The sequence below is a fragment of the Thunnus maccoyii genome, chromosome 20 (assembly GCF_910596095.1).
Source record: "Thunnus maccoyii chromosome 20, fThuMac1.1, whole genome shotgun sequence".
In the NCBI taxonomy this organism is placed as follows: domain Eukaryota; kingdom Metazoa; phylum Chordata; class Actinopteri; order Scombriformes; family Scombridae; genus Thunnus; species Thunnus maccoyii.
Genome location: NC_056552.1, coordinates 27,796,743 through 27,823,386, shown reverse-complemented (window position 1 = coordinate 27,823,386; position 26,644 = coordinate 27,796,743). Strand labels below are relative to the sequence as shown.

Genomic DNA, 26,644 nt, shown 5'->3' with positions numbered 1-26,644 from the left:
TCACTAGCACCAGAGGAGTCCCGGGCACATCAGCATCAAAGTTCTGCAGCACTCCAGGGGTCACTGGTACAGGATTTAACTGAACATCTCCAGAGAGCAGGATCAGCATGAAAAGGAGACCTGCTACTCTCCGAAATGGGGTGGCAGATGACTGGTTCACTGGATCGGTGATTTGCTCTGGTACCTGGGCTCGTCTGTGCCACAGGACAGAGGAATTGATTGCAAAATATCCCACTAAGCCATGATGAAAACTCACTGTAGGAGTGTCAACTGGCCATGAGCCAGCATTTGTCCCAAGCTTAATCACTTGGTGTCCCACTGTTTTGCCCAAAGCAAACATGATGTTGGTCTGATTAAAGGAATGCAGCCAGTTGTGATAATACCGAAATCTGATTACAGGCCCTGCCAACCACAATATCCACTCAAAAAGGAAGCAGTTGAAGGCATTACACCAGTCTTTAATGCTTTATTAAAGGCAGGTGTAATGGTTCCTTGTGAAAATTCTCCTGTGCGCACACCAATCTTCCCAGTAAAAAAAATCAGGGATGAGGGACAGCCAGATAAATGGCATTTTGTACAAGACTTGCAAAACGTGAATGATGCTGTACAATAACATGCTCCAAATGTCCCTAACTCATATACCATTCTTTCTCAGGTGCCCCCTGAAAGTAAATGGTTTTCAGTGGTCGTCTTCCAGTGCATCCAGACAGTCAGTTTTGGTTTGCATTTTCTTTTAATGGCAAAAACTACACATTCACATGATCGTGTCAAGGGTTTTGTGAATCACATACCATCTACAATGATGCGTTGAAAGAAAGTTTGAGCTCATTAAAATTGTCACCAGGAAGTGCACTGTTGCAATATGTTGATGATTTAATGATCTGTGCTCCAACTCAAGCTCAGTGTGAAAAAGACACAATTGCACTGTTGAAACATTTGGCTAAAGAAGGTCCTAAAGCTAGCTTGTCAAAAGAGCAATTTGTACAACAAGAAGTGACATTTTTGGGTCATGTAATCACATCTGAGGGCAAATCCCTCTCCCCAAAAAGAATAAAAGCAATCCAAAACATTCCAAAACCAGTTACAAAGAAACAAGTCATGTCTTCTTTAGGAATAAGTTCTTTTTGCAGATTGTTCATTCCCAACTATGCTGTCCTCGAGGCCCCCCTGAGCGCAATCACACACAGGCGAGGCCTGCAGGCACACAGTAAGTTGACATGGACTGCTGAAACAGAAAAACCATTTGTTGACTTGAAACTTGCTCTCCAAACAACTCCGATTCTTGGATTACCTGATCCAAGTCGACCTTTCACCCAGACTGTTGACGAAAAGGGAGGATGCATGACTTCAGTGCTGCTTCAGGACCATGGAGGCAGACAGAGACCTGTAGCTTAATTTTCAACTAAACTTGACCCTGTAGCTGCAGGACTTCATATGTGTCTGAGAGCTGTTGCACCTGCAGAAAAAGCTGTGATGGCTTCCAGAGACATAGTGGGGTATTCTGACATAACTTTGCTCGTTCCACATGCTGTTTCACTGATTTTGCTCAATCAGAAAACATCTCACCTTTCTGCAGCAAGATGGCTCCCTTACAACACTGTGTTGCTTGAAATGCCTAACATCACTGTGAAAAGATGTAATGTTCTTAGTCCTGCAACTCCTCTCCCCGCAGAGGGTGATGGAGAAGAACACAACTGTGTTGACACAATAACTGAAGTTTGTTCCCCCAGACCAGATTTGCAAGAAACACCTTCGCAAAATCCAGATGTTGAACTATTCGTGGATGGATCAGCATCACGCAATTCTGACACAGGAAAAAATCAAGTTGGTTTCGCTGTGGTAACTGCACATGACACACTCATTGCTAAACCACTTCCTGATTCACTGTCTGCACAGGCAGCAGAGTTAATAGCTCTCATTGAAGCATGTAAACTGACAAAAAGGACAAAAGATTGAATATCTATACAGACAGTAGATATGTTTTTGGCATTGTGCATGATTTTGGCACAATTTGGAAACACAGAAACTTTTTGACATCATCTGGCAAACCTATTGCACACCACACTCTTGTGTCACAACTGCTGGTTGCTATGCTACTCCCAAAACCGGTTGCTGTGTGTAAATGTGAAGCTCACACTTCTAACACCAACCCAGTTTCACAGGGCAATGCTAGAGCAGATGCAGCTGCGAAGGCCGCAGCACAGCAAGAATTTACAATGTGTGAATTTTTTCTGCAGGATGACTTGACACACCCTCTGCTCCCACAGCAGATTTACAGGAACTCCAGCAGAGAGCTGATCAGACTGAGAAGACTCAGTGGAGAAACAGTGGCTGTGTTTTCAAAGATGGGGTATGGTACGGCCCCAATGAATAACCATGTCTGCCAAAGTCTGTCTTTCCTCACTATGCAAAGTTGAGTCATGGGTTGAACCATGCCTCAAGAGGAGGGATAATGGATGCTATTTCACAACACTGGTTCACAAAGGGTTTTACTAACTATTCCAAAAAATTTTGTCAATCATGTGTTATATGTGCCACAAACAATATTGGCAGAGGTAATCAAACACCACAAGCAGCACACCCTCCACCAGAAAAACCATTTCATCACTTACAGATGGATTTCATTGATCTAACATCAAGTGAAGGAAAGAAATATTGTCTGGTAATTGTTGACATGTTTTCCAAATGGATTGAAGTTTTTCCTACAGAAAAACAAGACACTGGTGCTATTGCTAGAGCTCTTATCACTGAGATTATTCCCAGGTGGGGAATTCCAGGAAGAATCAGCAGTGATAATGGAACACCATTTTCACAAGTGAAAGAAGCACTACCAACTCCAGCCACAGGACCTCTTCATGACCTGCAGTCTGGTGACTTGATAGTGGTAAAAGACTTGAGAATAAGGGCTTGGCGCTCCAAGTGCAAGCGGTGGACGGACGGGCCCATTCCAGATGCTGTTGACCACACAGACGGCAGTAAAGGTCGCCAAAAGTCACCTGGATCCATGCCACTGCAAAAGAGTTCCACCTCCACCAGAGACACCTACAACACAGTAAGTCACCACAGCGCGACTGAGGATTCTACGAGAGTGTTGGCAGATCGCTGCTCTCAGGTGACCAACACAAAAACATCCACTCACAGACCAGGAAAAGAAGTAGAAGTGACAGTATTGGCATACTGTCCGACAAGAGCAGGCCAGGCTTCAACTAAGTGACGTGCTGATTAATAATTAATAATTATCAAAGATAATTATTAATTATTAAAAAATAATAAAATTATTAATTGTAAATTGATTACAATGGGGCACCACCCTGAGATCAGGTACCAAAAGCCAAACTTTAAAAATGTCAACATCTGAGAGACACTAACATTTACAAAGGTGAACAGTGAAGGTTTGAGTCTGAGCACTGACTCTTTCAGCCAGTCTTTACCACAATATGTATGCAAATAATACCAAAACAACTTCTCTTTAAGGTATAACAGAGTTTATTAACATTAGTGGTATCAATTAGCAATCCCTTCAGTAAGCAAACATCTATCACCCAACTACAAATTATCAAGCACAAACAGCTATAAGCAACAAGTAACTGCAAACAGCAAGCAACTATAAACAACAAGCAAGCATATGGCACATGGCAGATGTGTGTGTGTGTGTGTGTGTGTGTGTGTGTGTGTGCGTGTGGGTAGATGCATGTGTGCGTAAGAGAGGAAGGGGAGGCGCAAGATGGCAGACGTGACCCATACATCACGCAAGAATTCAGGTCAGAGAAGGTGACCGTGAGATTTGAGACAATGGCTAATGGCATCTGCCAGCTTTAACAACAGGATAACTTCGGGACAGAGCTGAGCTCTGTTACCTGGTTATCTGCTCACCTAATGTGTGTTAGTAAGAGGAGAGGAAGGTGGAAGCACTGAAAAACAAAAGATCTCAGCGATCATGAGGAGAAGAGGAGTTTTCTTTTATTTCCACAGAGACATGGCAGGCAAATGTACTTATTCACCGGCTGTGTCTGATTTCAACAAATACAATACAATCCATGGTCTCACACACTATGGCAAGCTAACACAAAGTGGTTCAAAGCAGTTGGACACACAAATCAGTTTAGTGTGGTAAACACAACCAAATAAGCAGCAGCAACAACAATACTTCACAGTATCCTCAGCAGCAATAACCAGACTCATGGTCCGTTAACTTCACAAAAAACAGCAATAAAGCTGAAAATAACACACTTTAATATCCTATCTCTGCCCAGATTTAAGTCTCTTACTTGTGTTGCTTAAGGAAGCGAGTAGGGATGGTTTCAGTCCGTCTTTCGGGCCTGGCTCTTATTTATTGACTAATAAAATGATTTCAGTATATTATTATATTATTGGCTCAAGTTATTACATTTTTTATTTTTTTAACCCAGCTAATAATGTAATAACCAGCCAATAATGTAATCACTTATTACATTATGCACAGAAAGTTATTGCATTATAGGTTTAGAAATTGTATTATATTATGGGTAAGTTATTACATTATCGACTTTTATTACATTAAGAATAGAAAAATTATTACATTATTGGCAGTTATTACATTAACGGTAGTTATTACATGATTGGCTGCTACAGTCGCTCGTCTACACACACACACACACGCACAAACACACACACAGATACACACAGTGTGGCCATGGAGTTAGGTGTTGCAGGTCAGATGTATGGTACAGACAGAGGTGTAATTATCCTGTCAGTCCTCCTGCACCTCCACCTCTTCACCTCAACATCCACTGTAGTGAACCTCTGGGCCACAAAACACACTGAAACAGTATTTATACCTGTGTACTATAAAAAGTTATTGTACTTTAGCTCATGTAAGATTTTACCAAAGCCTGCAGTGTTGTTCACATGAAGCAGAAGTCCGTAAAGGTATGGATTTGGGTTTGCAACTGAGAGTTGTACTGAACAACTTATTGTCCAATCTTGCCTCCTAATGTTTATCTACTAATTTGCTTTGCCAAATACGTTTGGGAGGAAATGTAATAGCTGCTTAGAGTACATTCACTTACACAAATTTTTTTCCTAATCAAAGAAGTGAGACATTTTTATGTGGCACAGAAGTCATAGAGAGGTGGTCAGGGTGAACACCAGAGACCAGGGTTCACATCCTGTGTCCACATGTGGTTAGGTTTAGGTTTAGGCTACTGTTTGTTTTGTTTCAATATCAACATGTCAACCTGTCCAGTCTTGTGCTTTGAGACAATGTTGATTTATTTCAATATTCAACCAAAACCACCATCTATGTCTAACCTTAAAGAACAGGTTCACAATTTTTGAAGTCTGACAATAGCCAGATGCCCAAATGAACACTGAAACCGTTTTTCTTTCTGTAATCATTCCTCCTGTGCATTCCTTAGTTGACTTAACACTGGTATACCTCAATCAGCCAAAGTCTGAATTAATGTAAATTAGCTGTCGGTCCTGCTATTGCGCTCTCATCTGCTTGGCAAACCAAACTGCATCCGTGGAATTGCTTGGGAGCGCAGCTGGCCACGCCAGCAGCAACACCTCCAAACCTGCTGAGATGGTCCCAGCTCTACAACCAAGATTCTTTGTCAAGTTTGTTTGTGTTCTTTGGGAGGAGAAGACAAGTGGTCCTGTCTTATTGAAAAGAGCTCAAATTTCAAATTAAGACGTTTCTTTACTTGTTCCCTTCTGTAAGAAGGGTGGTGCCCAGATCAACGAGTTAAAATTTTAATATAAATGTAGTAAAACTCCTATACTAAAAAGACTGTAAATGCGGCAGATGTCGACTTGATATGACTAACTCAGACTGCTGAGGCCTCATATAAACTTCAGATAAACTTTTAAATACATTTTTGCACAAAATGATTGTGTGGATTTTGGCCCCCATCACTTACATTGAAAGCACATTTGAAGGGGATCTTTTAATAGCCAGTATGAAAAGCTAAGAAAATCTATTTCAGTGTCTATATGGGCACCTGACTGTTATTTTAAGAGAGACATACAAAATTGTGAACCGTTTAACTGAGTGTTTTGAGAGCCTGAACAGAACCATAGCCAGAAGCAGATATGAAATATCTAGACAGTAAACAGCAAATTTAGAAAGGTGCAGGACGTAAAGTGGGATTCCCCAGCAGAGGCTCAGATATAAGTGACTGGAACTGTCTGAAGCTTGGTTGTACCTACTGATGATAAACGTAGGTCCAGCCAGTGATTCACTACATTCTTTACATGAAGATGATAAATTTGGCAGTTTCGTATCAGTCATGTGTAAAGAAATCATAAAATCGATAATTGTCCAATTTGTCTACATGCAAGTATGCAATTTAACATAAAAAATGAATTAATAATCAGAGAACATTTACTTGGATTTAAATGGATGAGCTCTTTCAATTAAATTCTTCTGTAAATCAACAACCACTTATAAACTGTCTCAAATGTTTTCCTCCACTTTCTATACAATTAGTACCAAATGACATAGTTCTTCTCAGGAAGTTTCAAGAAATTAAGAAATAATGGACTTGTAAAACCTGCAGTGAGTTTCCAAAACCGTACCATAAAATTGTTTGTCATGCTTTACTTACAGGAAGTTATCTACCGAAACTATTATCTGTGTAATGTCTGTGTATCATACACACACACACACACACACACACAAATATATATCTATATACAGTACTGTGCAAAAGTTTTAGGCACTAAAAGTAAAATGAGGATGCTTTCAAAAACAATGCCCTGAATAGTTTTTATTTATCAATTAACTTAATGCAAAGTTCAGTAAACAGAGGAAACCTAAATGTAATCAATATTTGGTGTGAGCACGCTTTGCTATTAAAACACCACCTTTTCTCCTCGGTACACTTTCACACAGTTTTTCAAGGTAACTTGCAGGTAAATTGTTGTAACCATCCTGGAGGATTTACTATTTACACCATCTCAGGTGCTTCTTCATGTAATCCCAGATTGACTCCATGATGTTGAGATCAGGGCTCTGTGGCGGTCATACCATACCATCTGTTGCAGGACGCATCATTCTTCATGTTGCTGAAAATAGTTCTTTATGACTCTAGCTGTATACTTGGGGTCATTGTTATGTCCTGAATAAAACACGTCCGTCCAAAATATCCCATAGGTGTTCAATTGGGTTGAGATCTGGTGACTGTGAAGGCCATAGCATATGATTCACATCATTTTCATACTCATCAAACCACTCAGTGACCCCTCGTGCCCTATGGATGGGGTCATTGTCATCCCGGAAGACACCACTCCTATCAGGATAGAAATGTCTAAGGGGACAAGTGGACTGAAACCATGCCAGCAAAATGGCCCCCACAGCATAATAAGAACCACCAGATCCCCTCACTGTAGGGGTCAAACATTCAGACTTGTACTGTTTTCTTGGTGTATGCCACACATGCACTCACCCACCTGTACCGGTTTTCCCTTTCTCACCTGTCTGTATATATATATATATATATATATATATATATATATGTGTGTGTGTGTGTATGTATACACAGACAAATTACAGGTGTGAATGCGTGTGAGGAGATCTGGTGGCTCTGTTATGCTGTCGGGGACATATTGCTGGCACTGTTTGGGTCCACTTGTCCCCTTAGAGGGAACGGTCACTGCAATTCAATACAAAGTTATTCTGAGTGATCACCTTTATCTATGATGAAACCTTTCTATCTTGATGGGAGTGGTCTCTTCCAGGATGACAATGCTCCCATCCATAGGGCACGAGGGGTCACTGAATGGTTTGTTGAGTATGAAAATGATGTGAATCATATGCTATGGGCTTTTGGACCGACGTGTTAGACAACGCTCTCCACCACCATCATCAACACACTAAATGAGGGAATATCTCTAGGAAGAATGGTGTTCATCCCTCCAGTAGAGTTCCAGAGACTTGTATAAAATACAGTTAATATAAGAGTTACACAATAGTGACATGTCTTGCCTTGTCTTCGCAGTTTGCATTAGCTAGCTAGCAGGTGGGGGCCAGTCAATGAACAAGTTAGTGGAGACAAGGATTCGTAACTTTCCAAGACAGTAAAAAGAGATCTCCTTGCAGATTAAGAAATGTAATCTATTTGTTCAGATATTTTTTTACACATTAAAACATTTTAATTCATTTGATCAAAATATTTTTACACATTCACACATTTGAATGTATCCATACTAAATGTTTTCACACATTCAGATACAGTGATACACAGCTACAATACATATGACCCTAATTTTATTCCATACTAATGTTCCCATAAGATTTGTTGAGTGACATTTTTCCTTTTGTGTCTTTTGTGTATTAACATCAAAAAGCACATAGAAAACCGATGTTTTATACAGAAATAATACAGCTCATTAACATTACATTGTCATTTACATGGTGAGTCCATTATACAGTATGTGAAATAATCCTATTCAAAGCCAATGCATCATAAATCCCTACATTGAGTAAGTTTCTCTTGTTGATCCCTGTTCCACTGGAATCTTCCATTCTGTGTGTGTGAGTGTGTGTTAGCCCATGGAGCTGACTGTAGTCTTTCATTAAGCTTAGCATGGTATGGAATGGAACAGCTTAAACTGTAAACCTTCCTTTGCCACAGTCAAAGAGCTAAAACCTCTCTGCCTTTCTGACTGTCTTCCTCTCTGGTCGCCATGCCTCCACCATCCATGGTGTGTGAGCAACCACGCAGGAAGAGGAAGTAATTACATTAACATTATCATACATAAGCAGCCCGGGCTTCCTCCACTGTCACCAGGGAAACGGTGAGACTGAGCTGTACAGCTGTAACCAAGACCTTCTTTTGCCAGCTACACACACACATTAGGGTGACCAGATCCCAAAAACCAAATGTGGGACAAAGAATAAAAACTCTGAGAATTGCCTTGCACCAGCTTCACCCACTTATAAAGCTCCTTTACCCCCGGGCCTATAATGGAGGATATCAGATGGGAGCACCACTATATGAGAAGCCACCTAGATACTAAGCACTTGCACATACATGCATACTGTCATGCATGTATATTTATATGCGTGTGTGTCGTGGAACCTCTTGCTTTTCATTTCGGCACCCATGTTGTATTCAGACCAAAGCAGGCAGTGCAGCGAAAACATCAGTCCTCCCATTCATTCGAATGGGGGTAGTGCGTTTAGGTAGCGGGTGTTTTGGTCGCAGCAGCGCCGCACCTGCCTATGGCCGGAAAGTTGATCCAGAGTCAACCTTTGGAGAACCACAACCCGACGCTGCAGTGGCCAATCACAGTCAATCAGACTGATCAGAGCTGTACAACCCTACCATGAGGGAGTACAAAGATGTTACTAGGAAGAGGGGGGGAGATTTCTCTTCGTTTGATAACCCAGACCCCACTAAGCTGCTTGAACCTCACATATTAGTATTTATTTTTCACAATTGAGCACATGCTTCTTAACCCTTTTCTGTCTAAACTTAATATAAACTAAATTTATGATGAAATGATTTTTAACATTTTATTATTGATGGCCATTATCAAAGTCAAACTCTAGTTAGAAAGATAGGGCTGGCAGTAGCAATGCTGCAGCAGCAACGCTGTCTGTGTGGACACCACAGGTGTGCGAGCCGCAGCAGGCTGCAGATTTTTCTTTTTTTTTTTTCCACCCTGAACGCAACACTGCCCTGCGCACTGTGACAGCCAGGCATGATAGAAGTAGAGAGCAAGTCAAGAGAGAGAGAGAGGCCCTGTTTACACTTGGCATTAAAATGCTTCTCAGGTGATCCGATCACAAGTGGACAGCTCTAAGTACAGGTGTGAACGCACCCAAGACGCATTGAGGATGTATTGAGATCCAATCACTCAGACCACAGTCATTCAGCAATGTATATTGTAAACGCAATGCATCCTGGGCCACACTGACGGACAGCCTACTCAACTGACATCCTCTATTTTCCTGCAGACTAGGCACAGGAATTGCACTGCTGCTTCCTGGTCCGTGAACCCTCCGTCCAATGCTGTGTTCAATGTGTTTGATGACATGATAAAGAAATGCATTATTTTGTTTTTCATGTGAATTAAAAAAACTTAATCCAACTCCTGTTTTTTCCTGTTTTTCCCATTCCTCTAACTCGTTTTCCTCTTCAAATCGACAATTGAAATAGAAATTAAACCAAAACCAGAAAATAATTTGTTTTTCACTTGTCTGTCTAAAAAAATATTTCAGAAGCTAAATGTTGCTGGATAGTTTCCTCGGTCCTGTCAAGTTGATAACTAGAGTTTTTAGTTTTGCTGCGCTGCTCGATATAATGAGCTCAGGATTTATCAGGAGGACGGCTGCTTTACTCCAAACAGTATGAATCTGGACTGTGTGTGTAACAGCTGACCTATTGGATGTGTAGAAGAACACAGAACATTAATTAACATTAGACCTTGACCAATGCTGTTGGCATTTCGGGAGATTTAAATAATCAATGAAGTTATGCTGTTGTGCCTCGTGCGTAAATGCGCACAGTGTCTCTCAATGGAGAGATGCAGCTGCGGGGAGATCGCTGCATATAACTCTATATTTGTATATAGTATTTGTGTGTGTTACAACATGGCGCTAGAGCAAATCAATAGGACGGGCATTTGATTTTTGTGAGGGGGTACACAATACATTGTATATTTGTTTATCCCCCCCCCCCCCGATTAAAAATGAGCAAATTTGGTCTTTGCAAACAGAAATGATGTACGTGTTTATTTGCATATAGAGCGGGGAAGTGAGAGCCAATCACAAGTGGTAACTCAAGACACATGAGGAGACAAACATACTTAGAGCTGTCCACTTGTGATTGGATCACCCAAGACGCATGTTAATGCCAGGTGTAAACAGGGCCAGAGAGAGAGAGAGAGAGAGAGAGAGAGAGAGAGAGAAAGAGAGTAGTTGGCAGTTACACGTTTTGTTCGGCAGCAAGCATTTAGAGCAGCTAAATGACTTAGCAGCAAGATGGATGGTGGAAAAAAGAGGAAGGGTGGAGCAGAGAGGGAAAGAGAGAAAACGAAAGGTAAATAAATGTTACCGATACGTCATCATTGTTCCCTGTCAATGTTAAAGCAGCCCAGAAACTGGACAATCAATAATAAAAGTGGTAGTTCCTTTTCTCGTTTCCTCAAAAACATTGATGGCATAATTGGCATATCTAGTCTAGTTAATGTGGTCAATATTGTTTGAAAATTCATTCGTTTTGGTGAAAATTTCAGTCAGTGACTTCATACTTTGAGCTAATAAATAATAGTATTGTCTCCCTCCTTAATGATATGTACCTTTGGTTTTATTTGAGGTTCAGTTTTTTTCTGTGTTGTATTTAGAGTGTGTTGTATTGATCCAATCATCTGTGCTGAACGGATTCCTTCATCTGCCAAGTATGTTGTTCTGACACACAACACCACAGAAAAGCTAGTTGAGTTTTGCAGAAGTGATGACATAAGTCATCTGTCTTTGCTTGTTACTTTCATCAATACTACCTACCTTTGGTGTGAATATAATAGAATATGGGTATTATGGTGGTGGAGGGTCATGCATTTTCCTCCAGTTCTAAATTGACAGGCGCGTGCCTGCTATCAGTAATTAGCATACTACCACACCCCCATTTCTCTATATAAGGAAAGCTCTGTTGGAGTGGTGCAGCAGTGGAGAGAGCTGTCAGTCATTGCAAAGAGGGTTGTAATGGTAAAAATGTAGATCAACTTCACTGCTAGTGAAATGCAAACAATAGTTTCAGAAGTAGGAGCCAGAACAGGCAGATTTGGCTGGTAAACATGTCATTGGCACAACTGTTTGGAGCCTGTGTGAATCCTACATACAGCCTGCATACCTGTTTCATCACTACCATGCAGTGCATCCATAACAAAATAAAAAGTTGGTAAATGTATAGATCTGTAGAATTGATCTAAATAAATCTCTACTGCTGTGCCAGGTGTGAATTGTGTTTCATCTTTGTCCACAACAGTCCGTGATGTAGTGAAAGCAGAGCGTCCCTCCATGTGCCACTATTGAACTGTCAGGCTGTGAGGAACACTGAACAGGCTGCTGGTTAACCAGCTGCATATATCACAGCCTGGGGGGAAATTAATCAGTGTCACATTTCAATACGGAAATTCTAGTATATAAGCTATTGTCATCTAAAAGTGGGAATAGGACAATTTTGATATATTAATAATTTCATTACATTTATGATGATGATGATGATGTATGGATTACAACATCTTTGCTATAAATTTTGTAATTAGTAATAAATTGTGTATTATTAGCAGTTTAACACTTTTAAATATATTTAGACCCAATAATTTTTTAAATAAATGTGGTTCTAATGGTACGGTTTACACTGAATAAATATTGAGTATATCACTTTTTAAGACTGGGATGTTTATGATTTGTGCATACGCATGGTCCAAGGCAGTTCTAAATTTGTTTGCAGAGTAAGAACAAATTCATGTAAGAACATGTTGATGAATCCCGGTTTTTGTGCTTAAAACATTTGTACGCAGTTTAAGCACAGATTTGTGCGTACACACTAGAGATGCACCAATCGATCAGCCACTGATCAAAATCATCATTTTCAGCTGATCCCATGACTGGTGAACGGCCCCGAGCAGTCTCATATAGCTGGTCATATTTTCTGCACATAGCCTATGATTCATGTCGCGCACACAGCAGCACCTGCAGCATGGACAGTGTAGCCACACACACACACACATACATGTCATGCACACAGCCACAGACAGCGTAGCCGCACACACACAAACATGCATGTTATGCATACAGCTTACACGTTTTTCCTATGTATCTTCTTAGTATACAGAAATATATAAAGTACCACAAAGCTTATAATGTGATACAGGTTCAGATCAGTGCACAATACTAGAACGATTGAACACTAAAAACATTCACAGATCTAAAAGTGTAGGTTCACATCAGAAAGTATTAATGCATGTATCATATACATAACTTACACACTCTTATTTATGTGCATGACATACTATATATATATATATATATATATATATATATATAAGCTGACATGTTAACACTAGGGGTGCAACGGATCACAAAGCCCACGGTTCTGATCGTGTCACGGATCGAATCATTTTAAGGATCAAATCAAAAAATAAATACAATTTTGTAACACACTTACAGCAAGGAACAGCAAGGAACTTTTGCCCATGGTCTTAAATGAAAACAACATTTAAGATGTCCAATGTTTAAATAAAATAAAATATATAAAATATTCAGTGCTCAATTATTGCAATATGAGGCATGAAACCTTCCTCTTTTAAACACGGTAGTGAATGAAACAACCTGTGTCCACATCATCAAAACTTGATGATAACTTAGAAACATGAACACACGTCTTGTCCTACAGCTTGTTGAATGAGCCACAAAACTAACATTCACCGGGGAAAAGTGCACCGCTAACGCCAGTTAGTAGCTACATAGCTAATTAGCTGCTCAGCTGCAGCACATTAAACAGCAGGTAAACATACCTGCAAATGTCACTTCGGACCTGTTAGATGCTGGTTTGATCCTCTAAATCCCTGTTAGCGCCACGCTGTCTGTCCATGACTTACAGCAGTTTGTTTACTTTGTCTCAAATGAGACATTAAATTTTGCAATTAAAAAAAAATCCGCAGTTCACATGCATGCCGAACTGTGGGGGGCGATCAGTATGGATCACGGATCAACTACAATCCGTTACACCACTAGTTAACATTTGTTATTCTAGTTACTTTAAGCTTATTACTCAATATACGACTCAGCTTAAAAACCAACTAAAGAAATTGTCACAAGCAAACAGCCAGACCTCCTGCACTCATTCTCTAATCACACAACATCAACAGGCGACTGAACAACTTCTCAATTAAAAACTGGATCAATTCTAAATGAATGAGTCCAGACAGCTCACTGTAACTTCAACAAGCAAACTACCTACAACACATTATATGATCTCTGCTGCATTCTTGTTAAGGAGATAAATTCACACAACAGCCACACAGAGATGAAATTAGCGACCAAAGAGACAGAGAGAGAGAGAAGCTGTATCTGATTCACATTATCTGATGTCTTCTTCTATGTCATGAAGTATTCATGTCATAACGTCCATTTGTGGCTGTTGGTCATCTTGTTTGTTAGTTAACAGAACTTTATGGCTGCTGCTTAACCAGTCTGCTATCATTAGCAGCAATGACAAACAAGCTAACTCTCCTGGTTGTTTCTCCGGTTGCTTCTCTCTCCAGCGCCCCCGGTGGCGTCCTGTCACTGCTGCGACGCACAGTCCCAATCCATTCTCCTGTTAGTTTAAAAGCAGTCCTTAACAGTCCTTCCATGGATGTATAAAGAGTCCTTCAGGCTGCTATAACAAGCTAACTGTTGCATTGGCTAATGCAAGGAGCTATCTACTGTTCGTTATCTACTGCTGCTACTCTGCCTTACAGTGGAGAGAATTGAAATTGAAATCTGGAAACCATCATTGGACCAACACGATGTCAATATTGCATTCTGGTTGTTGATTGGTTAGGGAGGACGTCCTCCCTTGGAGCATCATTTTACGTGTCTTGGCCAATCATAGATTAGCATGAAAAAAATGAAGTATGTTAAATCAATGTAGGAGATCCCGCCCTGCGGAGGACAGCAGGCACCCGTCCTCCTCTGTCCCCCACTCCCCCCACTCTCCCCCACTGCCCCCACATCACCACTTCACACACACACTGTTCTTTCTCCTCCTGCCCTGCAGGTGTTGCTGTTGAAGCATTTTAAACAGAATTTAAATGATGGATTTTTTCCAAAGAAGAGAGAAAAAAATATTTTATAAATAATACTGAGATTTGTTAATTGCTTATTTCAACCAAATATTCTTTTTTATATTTTGATCTCCCTCTTGCCTCGGAAAAAATAGAGGAGGAGCAACCTCCTCTGCCTCTATGGACCAGCCTCCACTGATGCATACACACACAACATGCATGTCGAGTACACAGCGCACAGATAGTGTAGCGACACACACACACACACACACACACACAACATGCACATCACGCACACAGCAGTGGCTGTACAGACAGTACAGCCACACATACATGTCGTTGGTGTAGAAGTTCTTCAGCGTGAGTGAAGAAGACACAAAGCTCGCAATTTGTAATAAGTCCAAAATAAATTGCGGAGGAACAATCTTGGAAACATTTGGAACAACTAACTTAATCAGACACTTAAAAAACCATCACCCTGGTGAACATTCCCACTTTCAAGAAGAAAAATGTAAGTTATTTAAATAGTTAATGAACATTCAATTGAATTTGAAAATTCCATTAAAGAATAGTTAAAATGTTTGTGTATGCTGTCACTTATAGTCAGTGTTGGGTGTAACACGTGACAAAGTAACTGTAACGCAGTAATGTAACGCGTTACTGTTCCTACATTCAGTAATCACATTAGAGTTACTAATCAAAAAATTCTGTTGTAACTTGCGTTACACAGGTTCTTCAATTATCTGCATAAAAAAATAATCAAAGGTGCCTTTCATGCATGCTTGCAGAACAATCGCCTGACCTCTCATGACGTGACTTTGGCTAGAGTTCCGATACACACACACACAACAATGTGTGGGAGTAAGGATAAAAATGGCAGAGTGGTCTACAGCTTTTGAGGGATAGAGGTATGCACATTACTTCAAATTTGTTACACCAAAGGACAAGAATGTGATGGTAAAGTGCAAACTGTGCCCAGGCCAGAAACAACTATCCACTGCTGTGAACACAACATCGACTCTTTCCAAGCACCTGCAAAGGCAACACGTTAACACAAAGCTAGTAGCCAAAGACTCCCGGACCTAGATTGATACTCAAGCTGAGTGTATATCGACCCCAACCAAGCAGCCGAAGCTTGATTTTCAACAGGTAACGTTAACAAAAGCAGAGATGAATTGGCTCGAAGCATCATACATAGTAGAGGAATCTCCGTCTTCCAGAAACATACTCAGCAAAATATGATAACAGGGAATGGATGGCCACCATCATCAGACAGTAAAACTTTTTCTTTTGTATGTCCTCCTTATTAAGATAGCAATTTGCACTGATATGTGGGCGTATGTAAGGTTTAACGTTATATTGGTAAGTGGCAATTACATGACAATGCATCTCAGGGGTTGTCGCGGAGTAATGCAAAAGTAATTTAATGAGTAGTGTAATTAATTACCTTTCACAGGGAGTAATTAAGTAAAGTAATGCATTACTTTTTTTTAAGTAACGAGTACATTACATTTTTTGAGTAATGATCCCAACACTGCTTATAGTTCTTAAAAAGAAATATATAAAGAAAAAAAGGAAATCTTTGTATTTTCTTTCTTATAAAGAAAGAAAATCAGAATCGGTAAAAATCGGAATTGGCAGGTCAGACATTTGAAAAATTGGAATTCAGAATCAGCCAAGAAAATCAGTGCATCTCTAATACACACTGTTTGTGAATGAAGCCCATTGACTGCAGCCTACATTTGTACATCCTGCAAAACCAGAGCCTGAAGCGGCTCCCTGACATCTGTGAGAAACCACTGTGAACTACCTTCAAGGGCGGTGGACAGCCAACGATTCGATATACATGTGGAGGGCATCAGCCTTGATTCTGCTATGATGTAGACTACAATGTGGGCCTTGAAATGCAAATAGTATCTTTAGCATTCACAACTGAGATCTGTCACTTTTTTAGACCAAAGTGGCTTTGTGTGTGTTTCTAAGGTCTAAGTTATAAACAAAGGAGAGAAGAGTGCACTCATAACAGTGATTCAGTGTTTTAATTTTTACATCCTGTAGATAATATTTCAACACATCTCACCTTCTTAAGGGTTTCTGAGTTATGAAAATAACTAAGCTAACACCAGCAAATTTCAAACTGTTTAAACCAACCATGTGTATGTTTTTTTCAGGAACTGACTAATTAATCACTGAAAACTTATTATATGGAGTTACAGTACATGCATGAGATCTCAATAAATGATAAAGCAACATAAAAGTCAACGTGTAGTAGAGTTTGTATAGAGAATAAAGTATGTGCTCCACAACATTATTGATAGATGATGATTTAAAGTGACATTATATTGTAATTTAACAAGATGTCTGATGTCAGTAAACAATAATCATCTTAGCTGGCTGGAAATGTACTATACAGGTTACAGACAGTGTCGTAGTGGAACATAATGTTAAATACCTGATTGTTACAGCAAAACCAGAATTGGTGAACTTTTATAAGTGAAATTATGCATGCCAAAATCCTTAATATATGAAAATCCAGTTTCTCTTTCAGTGACTCAGTTGGTATTTCTATATTGTGGGACACTGTAGAGTTCAAAGTTTTGACAGGACACACATCCTTTGTTGGACTGTTGTTGATGCATATCTACCTGAAAAGACAAAGAAAACAATAAGTAACTTCTGTAAATCTCACACTGGAGTGCTTGGCAGAGTCTTTCCTATAAGTGTTTTTTCAAACCAGTAGATGTCACTGTGCTGCTGAGTTTATAGACCACAACTTCAAATCTTATTTCCCAAAGCTTCATGAGGCTTCATCCACCCATCACTACTTTTATGTCTTATGTAAGGCTCTTGAATCATCTTTATGTTGAAAAGTATAATAAACTTGCTTTGCCTCATCTTGTAATGCACCAGCGTAATAGTTTTCTGGGGAGGGAGATGTTTGAAAATGTATAAATATTAACCTGCAGAAACAGCTGCACACTATGTTACGATAATTTATCCTTGATTGATTTAGAACATAATGATCAGCTGTTACTTCATTTTAACACACTGCAAATGTCCTGTAGGTGGCACATCTCTGGAGCTCCGATATTACAATTTACCATGGCAACAGGTAAAAGGCAGAGCCTCCACACTAATCCAGTGAGGGTAGAAATATTAATGTGTGCGGAGTGTGAACATTTATCTTAAAAAAGATAGCAGTGACAGAACCTGAGTCAGAGCGGGGAAAAGAGTTAATAAGTTAACACAAGGTTTTATTCAGTATTGTCCATTAATTCATCATTTACTAGAATTAAATTTCCTTAATGGATGATAAAGTGGTGGAATTTTACTGTGTATTAGGCTATAGCCCACATGTTTACATATATGTATTCAGCTATAATCAAACACTGGAGGGTCAAAACACTGGAGGCAGCAACTGAAGAGAAAAATATAGTTGAAGATTAAAAATATACAGAGAGATAAAACAGATAATAGATATGTTACATAGAGACATGATTGAAAGCTCCCGGTCTGTGCCAGTAATAATGAGTTTGGGGATTTGCAGTTGAAAAGGCGTTGGGGTTCAAACTGAGAGTAAATGTTTAGAAGTCTATTTGGATCTTGGCTCAACAGCATTCAGTGACTATACTTCAACAGAAGCAAGTAAATGTATTAAGTTTAAACATAGTGCCTGAAATGCCGTTAAAATATGCTAAGACTATAAGCAGCCTATTCACATTCAAATGTATTACTTAATTAATTAATTACCTCGTTATTGGGAGCACCACCTCCTTTTTTGGTTAGGATTTGTCAGTGCCAGGAGGAAGCACTAACTCTTGTTCAATTTAATCAGTGAATCAGTCTCATAATTGTAAATTATTGTCCCAAACAGTGACCTCTGTTTACTGCAGCTCAAACAATCAGCCAACCAATTTTAGGATAAATGAAGACATTTATTAATAGCTAAACATCTTGAGGATACATGATGAAGCATAAGATAATATACAGAAAAAAATAAAAAAAAAGTAAAATAAATAAATAAATAATAAAGCCTATGGTAATAAAAACAGTAAGGAAAATAATTCAGCAAGAGTGGCTTGATGTGTGTGACTCGAGGCTCAATGTATTGCAACGGGGAATGCTAAGGTAAAGCTAATTCAACTACTCTAAAGAAATAATCTTTTAAATTTAACATTATTTGATATCAACAAATCATAAAGCCATGTTATGCCTTACTGTTGACGTGTTTTGTCGTGGGAGAGGTGTCATCTCAGCAGGTACAGAGTTGTTTGGTGTAGCGTCACCAGTGGGAAGTGAAAGAGCCCGGATCAGGCTTTGGACTGTGGGCACGTCCTTGTGGGTGCTGTGTTGAACACCGGTAAGAAGGAGTGAAGTTGTTTCGGGCTGCTCTGAAAGACTCTTTAGGTCAACTTAACTTCTAGTTTGCAGTACTGCTCTCAGAAAATAGGTAGAGGTCAAGTTTCAAGCATTGTTTCAGGCTTTAGTTGGCTTGTAGTAACTTGAGTTGAGTGCCGAATAAAGTTTAATCTGATGGCGTTTACTTCAAAATAAAATACTGTATGTGGAGATACGTGACTTAATGTTACAAATTAAACAAAAACAAACTAACTTGTTCCAGTAGAAGGTTAAATACGCACATACCTGGTTGAAAAACAAATAAAAGAGACGTCTTAAGAATTTTTCTAGAGTTCTTGGAGACCAGCTCAAAGTGGAATCTCTTTGAGGCTCTTTTATAAGTCTAGATAAAAACGGGAAGAGTTTGAATGTGTTTTAAAGGTTTTTGTGCCAAATTGTTAATAAATATTCAATGTCTTTGTTCTCAGGGGACTGTAGGTGTGTCTAATGTCTACAGCCTACATCTTCTGAAGTAAAGGAATTTTTGGGGAAGTCTACGTCTGGTTAACATTAGATTCACAGTCAGTTACCACAGTAACTCAGGGTTAACAAACTCAGAATTTTCACTAAACCCACTTTCTGGAATAACCCCAGGTTTTGTACTCAGTGTGAGTAAACATTCTGCAGGTTTCTTGTCAACATTGATCTCATCCCTTCTGTAAAACTCAACTAGCTTTTCTGTGCTGTTGTGTGTGAGAACAACATTCTTACCTACTGGGTTAGATACTGGTGGCTCTCACTGTGGCAGATGGAGGAATCTGTTCAGTAGATGATCAGATGACAGCTCACTCTAAATACGACACAGAAATTTATACAACCACCATAACAAAACTTACTGGTGTAAGTTTTACTGATCACCCACAAATATAACTTTACTGTCATATTACCTGCTATCATTCACCTGATGTGTTGGCTGACTGTGACTGACATAGCATGCAGTCTGGTGCAGGTTGCTAACTGAAAATATAGTTTATCATGCAGGCTGCTGTCATTAACATACAGTCTATGGTGTCACTAACAAACAGATCTGAACAGCCTGTTGATAATAACGTGTTTGTTCCCTGCTGACCCATATTAAGTGGCATCAGATAAGCTACATCTGTTTACACAAACAGGCCTACGTTAGACGCTAATGCTGGCAAACCCCAGCAATAAAACATAGATGAGATTGCGCACATCCATTGTAATAATGTTAGCCACAAACAATATCTTATACATGACATTAGTGTTTACTTGCCGTTGAAGTTGTCTCGGGGAAAACACTGCAGCATACTGCTCCGTCTGTTAGCTAACGCTAGCATCCCTACTGTGAAATCCAGCTAGTACCAGCTTCAAACCTTAGCTGGTCATTAGCTGGTCTTGCTGGATTTACCTGGTGGGCCAGCTTGTTTAAGCTGGTGTAACTGGTGATCAGCCGGTACAGCAGTTTTGTGTAGCTGGTTGAGAGGTGAGCAGCCAGGTTGGTAGTGCTGGTGTAACTGGTCAGTTGATGGCAGACCAGCATGGCCATGATGGTGTAACTGGTCAGATGGTACAGGCCAGCATGGCCACGCTAGTCTACCTGTTACAAAGAACTTACATTGATAAGAAGTGAAGAACAACTTGATAATCACATTACAGAGTGGATATAATTAGGGATGTCACAAGAATCAATTAATGGATACCATAGACACATAGATACCAAATCAATACCAGTATTTATAAAATGATACTGAACTCAGTTATTATTCTAATATAGCCAGTGTGTGTGTTTAAATGCTGAAACACTTAAAGTTTCAGTCATACCTACAAGATTGCAAACCAAAATGAGGGCACATAATCACACAGCTGTATTTGTTGTTACAGCATCACATTTCATACAGTTCCTCTAATTTGAAATTACTGTTTTTGGGCTGCTTTGCTTTCTACTTGAAGGCTACAGGCCAATATTTAATTTGTAACTCTTATTCTAATGCAGACTGTATAGTTAAATAATGAAACACACAAAGTTTCTGTTCAATTGTTAATGTTTATAAAAAAAGTTTTTAAATAAAGGAGTTTGTCCTGAATGGGATTTCTTGTTTTGGCATGGTATGAAAGTGGGTATTGACAGTAGTGGAACTTCAGAGGTAATTGTAATATGGTGACATCACTAGTATATACTGAAAGTGTCTATAGTATTTTAAGTGTCTGAAAGTATTTTAAGAAATTTTCTATTGTGTTTCTGGTTTGACTGTGAGATACGCCGATTTTGGGTACATAAGATGTGATGAATTTGAATGAATGTGATGGCATTTTCAGGATTCACAGAGAGCAGCTGCGCACACACGCTGTACAGTGTCAGAAACACATACATTTAGGGAAAAAAATATGAAATCAGCAGGTTAACAGGAGTAATTACCAATCAGGAGCACAGCGGGAGAAATGGTTAAAAATACAGAGACTCTCGCCAAAATCTGGAATGTTGCCATGACCTCAGACCTGCATGGCTGGACCATGTATGAAATGCTGGAGGGCTTTTAATATGAAGCTATTTGAAATGAGGGCTATTTGAGACGGATACAGGCAACACTTTATCACTCAGTCAGTCAGTCTTGGACTTTTGTGTTTATAGGAGTGGCAAAAAGAAAATTTGTCTGGACACGAAGAAAGAAAAAAGAAAAGGCTCAAAAAAGAGAAGAGGCAAGAAGATAAAGGCATGTAGAGTGCTGTTTGAAAGTTTGTGAACCCTTTAGAATTTGTTCTATTTCTGCATAAATGTGACCTAAAACATGATCAGATTTCCATTCAAGTCCTAAAACTAGATAAAGAGACATCAGTTAAACAAATGAGACAAAAACCTTACACTTGTTCGTTTATTAAGGATTAAGTTTATTAAGGAAAATGATCCAATGTTACATATCTGTGTGTGGTAAAAGTCTCTGAATCACTAGCATTATCAATTCATTTGAGGGGGAAATTAGAGTCAGGGGTTTCAATCAATGGGATCATAATCAAGTGTGTGCCTTATTTAAAGAAGAGAAATCTGGGTCTTCACTATCAAACTCTAAGCTTCACAACACAGGTTTGTGGAAGTGTGTCATGGCTCAAACAAAGGATATTTCTGAGGACCTTAGAAGAAGAGTTGTTGATGCTCACCAGGCTGGAAAGGTTACAAAACCATTTTCTAAAGAGTTTGGAACACCTTCCTCAGGAGTGGTCAAACAACAAAGATCACACCAAGAGCAGGCATGTAATACTGCGGGAGGTCACAAGGGACCCCACGATAATGTCTAGGAAACTAAAGGTCTCTCTTGCAGTGGCTGCAGTAAATGTTCATGAGTCCACCATCAGGAGAAGATTGAACAGCAATGGTGTGCATGGCAGAGTTGCAAGAAAAAAGCCACTTCTCTCCAAAAAGAAAATTGTTGCCATCTACGGTTAGCTAAAGACCACATGGATAAGCCAGAAGGTGATCGGAACAATGTTCTGTGGATGGATGAGACCAAAGTCAAACTTTTTGGCTTGAATGAGAAGCATTATGTTTGGCAATGAGCAAACACTGCATTCCAGCATAAGAACCTTAACCCATCCGTGAAACATGGTGGTGGCATTATCATGGTTTGGGTCTGCTTTGCTGTCTCTGGACCAGGACAGCTTGCAATCATTGAAGGAGCTATGAGTTCTGAGTTGTACCAGCACATTCTATAGGAAAATGTCAAGGTATCAATATGTGAACTGAGGCTCAACAGAAGGTGGATCATGCAGTAAGACAACAACGCCAAACACACAAGTCGCTCTACCAAAGAATGGTTAGAGCAGAAGAAAGATAATGTTTTGGAATGGCTGAGTCAAAGTCCTGACCTTAATCCTATAGAAATGCCGTGGAATGACCTGAAGCAGGTAGTTCATGCAAAGAAGCCCACCAACATCCCTGAGTTGAGACTGTTCTGCAAGGAGGAATGGGCCAAAATTAAAATAAACAGTTACCGGAAACATTTTTTGAAGTTATTGCTGCAAAAGGGGGTCACACCAGTTACCACCAGCTGAAAGCAAGGGTTCACATACTTTTGCCTCACACAAATATCTGGATCATTTTCCTCAATAAATAAATGAATTTTTTTTTTGTCTCATTAATTTAATTGGGTGCACTTTGTCTAGTTTTAGGACTTCTGTAAATATCTGATCATGTTTTAGGTCATATTTATGCAGAAACAGAGAAAATTCTCAAGGGTTCACAAACTTTCATGCAGCACTGTAAGCCTAAACCAACAGGGAGCATTAACCTCTTACATTAGCCTTTCCCGCGCTTGTATGCTACAGTTGCTAACATGCTAATGTGCCAAATGTAATTAACATCACAACTTTTACAAACTGCATTGCTGCAAGTTGGTAGAGTATTAAAAATACACACACATGCATTTATCTATGATAGATTGCAATAAGTCCTCATTCAGGTGGTAAAACTCTGCATTAACCACATTAGAGACATATCAATTGTAAGACATGTTAACGTGGGCTAGCATGCTAACACGCTAATCGCTGTTAGCACCACACACTACAAACTGCATCAAATTGGTACAGTGTTAAAAATACACACATATTTGCCTTCTGCAAATTGCACTAAATATCAAGTGATATAACTCTGAATTCTGCCAAATAGCCGTGTCTACTTTCCCTCCACGTTATGTCCTACAGTGTTGATTCTGCACAAAAGGCTAAAACTTGAATTTAAACACTGAATAAGAGCCTATTACGTGTCTTTAGTAGAATATAATTCCTTGTAGACTATTAACTTGGAAAACAATCTACAGCCAAAGGATATTCATACAATAACATCATTTCTAATAATTACCCTGTATAGCTCACAATTTATTCATAATATAACAAATTATGAATTAATTATCTAGCCTACTAATGGTTTTTTCATGAATATTTCATAATTAATTAATGATTTATAGATGACTTACAACATATTTGTGATATGTTAACACAGCATTAATTTATCATTTACAGTTAAGTGACAGTACCTTCTTTACAATACAGTCCGTACAGAAGAGTTTTTACAGTAGAGTGACAGTGGGGTCTGTACATAATACTCTACAGAGGAGTTTTAGAGTAGTGACAGTAGAGTCTTTACAGTAGAGTGACAGTTTTAATTAATCATTTACAAAGGTATATTGTTTTGTCTATGATTAGTTCATTATTAACTAATGTATTTATAAATGACTTACTACCGATGTTATTATAAAGTGTTACCCATGGAAATTATAAAAGTCAGTGATTAAAGTTAATACATTTAATGGTACAAGTGTCTTCTTCAATTTAAGCCATTATCTATCATTATCATTTAAGCCATTATCCATCCATTATCTATCTAACATTATCTATGGAGCTGTGATGTTCACATCTGGTGTTATAAAGCAGAACAATACATTTACCAGAACAATACAAATTTAGGCAGTAATAGGCCCAGTTTGGCCTCTGCATTAAAGGGCTAACATTAATAACTTACTCTTCACATCCCCTTTCTAGGAGCACTATTAAAGTACACGATTGGTGTACAGGTCACAGGTGCCAGTAAACACAGCTCCCACTGTTAGTGAGTATAAAGAGGATGTAAAATGATAGCCTTCTGCATTTTGAAAATTGAGTAAATGTTTAATTAATTTCTTTATTTCATTTCAGGTCCATCAACCACCTCTACTCCTGGTGCAGAAAGTGGTCGTATCACCCAAGAAGCAGATAATGCTGGTAAGTTATGTTTAGTTTTTAGTTAAACCTATAGATAACCCTGTTCATTGCTCATATATACAATCTGTCATGTGGGGAGTGTGTAATAGCTGTTTTTAAGGACTGATTCTGGAGCAACATTATGGAGCCATCTCCAAAGCTGCTAGTGTTGAGAAGACATCTTATCTAAAGTCACTTTTTAAGAGCAGATAGCATCAACCTCTTGCTGATTGTCTTGCCAGATTTAATGCTAAGAACGCAAGTAATTTCAATTCAGTCAATTAATTTTATTATTTATTTATATAGCAGGTCCATCAACTTCCACCTCTACTTCCATCTCTGGTGTCATCCAAGAAAGCTCTAACAATGCTGGTAAATTTAGGCCTACATCAACAATAAATCAACAATAAATTAACAATTATTCACAGCTAGGAGCATCCGACATAGGAACATTTCAACTCACTAAACTTAGTTATTTTCTGTGTTAATCTTCCCCATAGGTTTTTATGTACCTATTGAAGTGGAGAACAGTGCCACCATGCCTACCACCACACCTGGCTCTCCAGTTTCTACTCCTCGAGTGGATCCAACTGACTGGCCATCAATCAGTCATCAGTCAGTCAGTTTGTCCAGTTTGAATTATTCTAAAGTGACCCTCTGTGAGCAACAACTAACCTGTACTAACTAATGTACCTACTGTAAGTTACTGGACATGTCCTCAATGATTCATTTCACTTGTTCTACTTCAGATGCTTAATAGCGAAATAATTGAAACACAAAATAAAAATTTTCAATGAATTTTCAACAGTTTTTTTTTTTTTTCAAAATAGCATTAGGTGGTATATTGTAGACAAAGCATAACATACTAAGCGGGTAGATTCCAGTCTGAAAAGTGAAGCCAATGCGGAAGTGCCTTAAACCCAGGCCTGGACTGGTAATCAGGAGCACCGAGATTTCTCCCAGTAGCCTGGCCTGCTAAATGGCCCAGTAGGCCTGCTGCACTTTTTTTTTTTGGACCCTGAACGCAACACTGCCCTGTGTGCTGTGCCAGCCAGGCATGGCAGAAGTAGAGAATGAGTCGAGAGAGAGAGAGAGACAGAGAGAGAGAGAGAGCAGTTGGCAGTTGCCAAGTGGGTAGCAAGAAGTGCCTTACACCCACATTCTTTCTAATGGCCAGCAGGGGGTGACGCTACTGGCAGGTTCATAATTTGAGCTCATAATTTAAAATTATTGAGACAACACAACGTCCTCTGTCACACTATTCAGGCTACTGTAATTTGTTGAAACTTAAAGAACTATGTTATTTAATGTTTGTGTTGGTTAAATGGCTATTTTAACCTATGATGGGTAGTGTATATCAGTAAACTGAGTAGGGTATTGTGCTCTTGCTCTGTTCTTTGAATAGGTGAAGAGAGTCGTTAACTGTATTATATTGGTACATTAAAAGATATGGTGTGCTGTGCTATTGCTTTTTTCTTTTTCAAAGGTGGAGAGAGTAGCATTGGTGCCACAGTAGCACAGAAGCCCACAACTTCAGAGCAACCTGCAGGTACAAGACATGTATGAAAAATCAAATGTATACAGTTTAGGGTAATTTTATGGAAAAATCGTTTTAAACAGCTTAAAGCATATACATATTTAAACTTCTGATGAGTGTATATCAGTAAACTGAATAGGGTATTGTGCTCTTGCTCTGTTCTTTGAATTGGTGGAGAGAGTGGTTAACTGTATTATAATGGTACATTAAAAGATATGGTGTGCTCTCTTTTTTCTTTTTCAAGGTGGAGAGAGTAGC

General features: G+C 39.2%; 1 protein-coding gene and 2 long non-coding RNA genes across 5 annotated transcripts in view; 1 reads left to right on the top strand and 2 right to left on the bottom strand.

The window, feature by feature from the left end:
• The window catches only part of rbfox3a (RNA binding fox-1 homolog 3a), a 143,709-nt gene that overhangs the window by 103,525 nt on the left and 13,540 nt on the right, over nt 1-26,644 (bottom strand). The gene's annotated exons all lie outside the window — the stretch shown is intronic.
• LOC121886449 lies at nt 16,357-21,827 on the bottom strand. 2 transcript variants are annotated; one of them, XR_006092735.1, is made up of 3 exons: nt 19,870-21,827; nt 18,979-19,105; nt 16,357-17,405 (listed from the first exon to the last, which is right to left on the bottom strand). It is a non-coding gene; the product is annotated as an uncharacterized LOC121886449 (long non-coding RNA). The 2 variants fall into 2 exon arrangements; XR_006092736.1 differs by lacking the exon at nt 18,979-19,105 and having other exon boundaries at nt 19,870-19,948; nt 20,046-21,827.
• On the top strand, nt 23,377-26,014 carry LOC121886451. The gene is made up of 4 exons (XR_006092738.1): nt 23,377-24,718; nt 24,805-24,870; nt 25,156-25,221; nt 25,350-26,014. It is a non-coding gene; the product is annotated as an uncharacterized LOC121886451 (long non-coding RNA).